Source organism: Alligator sinensis, unplaced genomic scaffold (assembly GCF_000455745.1).
Source record: "Alligator sinensis unplaced genomic scaffold, ASM45574v1 scaffold1334_1, whole genome shotgun sequence".
Lineage (NCBI taxonomy): Eukaryota > Metazoa > Chordata > Crocodylia > Alligatoridae > Alligator > Alligator sinensis.
Window position 1 is genome coordinate 562,811 of NW_005842872.1, and position 1,867 is coordinate 564,677.

The following is a 1,867-nucleotide window of genomic DNA, read 5'->3' on the forward strand; positions in this document are numbered from 1 at the left end:
GCCACTTCTTAAAGACCCCCAGGGTAGGAGCCAGCACCACTTCCCTTGGAAGTTGGTTCCAGATCCTAGCCTCCCGTAGTTCTTACGGATGTCTAATCTAAACCTACTCTCCACCAACTTGTGGCCGTTATTCCTTGTTATCCCGGGGGGCGCTAGGGGAAACAAGATCTCCCCCAAACCCTTCTGGTCCCCCCTAGTGAGTTTATAGACAGTCACCAGGTCCCCCCTCAGCCTTCTCTTGTGCTGTCCCCGGATTATGCAGGTGGCCCTCCTCTGGACCCTCTCCATGTTGTCCACATCCCTCTTGAAGTGGGGTGCCCAGAACTGGACACACTACTCCAGCTGTGGTCTGACCAGTGTCGCGTAGAGGGGGAGGATCACCTTCTTGGACCTACCTGAGATGCATCTGTGGATGCATGATAAGGTCTGGTTAGCCCTGCTGACCATGACCTCGCATTGTCAGCTCATGTTCATCTTGGAGTCAATAATGACTCCAAGATCCCTTTCTGCCTCCGTGCTCTCAAGAAGGGAGTTTCCCATAAGTGTGCTGCTGGTTACTACTGCCTAAGTGCAGCACCCTGCACTTGTCCGTATTGAAACGGATCCTGTTTTTGCTAGCCCACCCCTGCAACCTATCCAGGTCTTTCTGCAGTCTTTCCCTCCCTACTGGCGTGCCCACCTCACCCCAAATTTTGGTATCATCAGCAAATTTAAAACAGGTTGCTTTTCAACCCGTCGTCCAAATCGCTGATAAAGAAATTGAAGAGTGCGGGCCCAAGGATTGAGCTCCACTGCCCACTTCCGCCCCCAGGTCAAATATGACCCATCCACCACCACCCTCTGAGAAGTGGATAGGCATTTCATATGGTTACACACCAGACAACTAAGAGTCTGCCTGAAATCATCCTGAACATAGCAAGATAAGCTGGAAGAGATACTTCATTATTCCTTCTTAGATGGCCTAGCCATGAACTCGCAACCTTTTGCATTATGCAGTTAGCATCAGTACCCTGTATTTTAACTTTTGTGAGTAGGCCCAAGCTTAGCATGAGTTTCAGAGTTATCAGTCCAGGGGGCTAGATTCAATGATCTCCCAAGGTCCCTTCCAGCCCTAACGTCTGTAACCTGGGCAGTGCTCCAAAAGGTACCCCCTCTCCAATTGAAGGGATCAAAGCAGGTGCACAAGCGCTGTGGGAGGTGTAAGGACTCTTCTCCCCCCATAGAGCAGAGCCAGACCACCAATGGGGACTTAACCATATACCTTTTAATGAGAGAACAGTACTGGGAACATAACCAGTAGAAACCAGGAGGTATAGGGAACACTACAATGCTCCGAGGGGCAGGATTCAACAAAGGCTAGACACTTACAGTCACAGACATATTCATCCAGTTGACAAGACAGACAGGGTTAACCAAAATATAAAACACAAACAGCAGAACAAACAATACTGGTTGGTGAAATATAAAAGGCACAAGATACAAAACGTTAAAGGACAAGGAATACAGGGCCTCGGTACCTGGAGGGGGAGAAAGGGGGAAAACACAATGGCCCCTTTCTACTGCAAGATGAACTTCTCCCTGTTAGCTCACTCACCCCAAGTCACACAAGCTGGGACTTAACTCAGAGCTACCACTTGGTGGGCAGAAACTCTACCACACAGCCACCAGTGTTTGTACTACTCTAAACTGCTAGGGGTCTTGACCTTCAAGGAGCCCCAGCCTCACATCAAGCTGCCTGGCCTCTGACTGGAGGAGCTGGAAGCAGAGCTGGGAGCCTCTCAGGTCACTGCTCGGATCCTTGCTGGAGGTGGGGAGCCTCTCCTGCTGGACACAGCCTCTCGTAGGGGATCCTGGAGCCCAGCCGGGC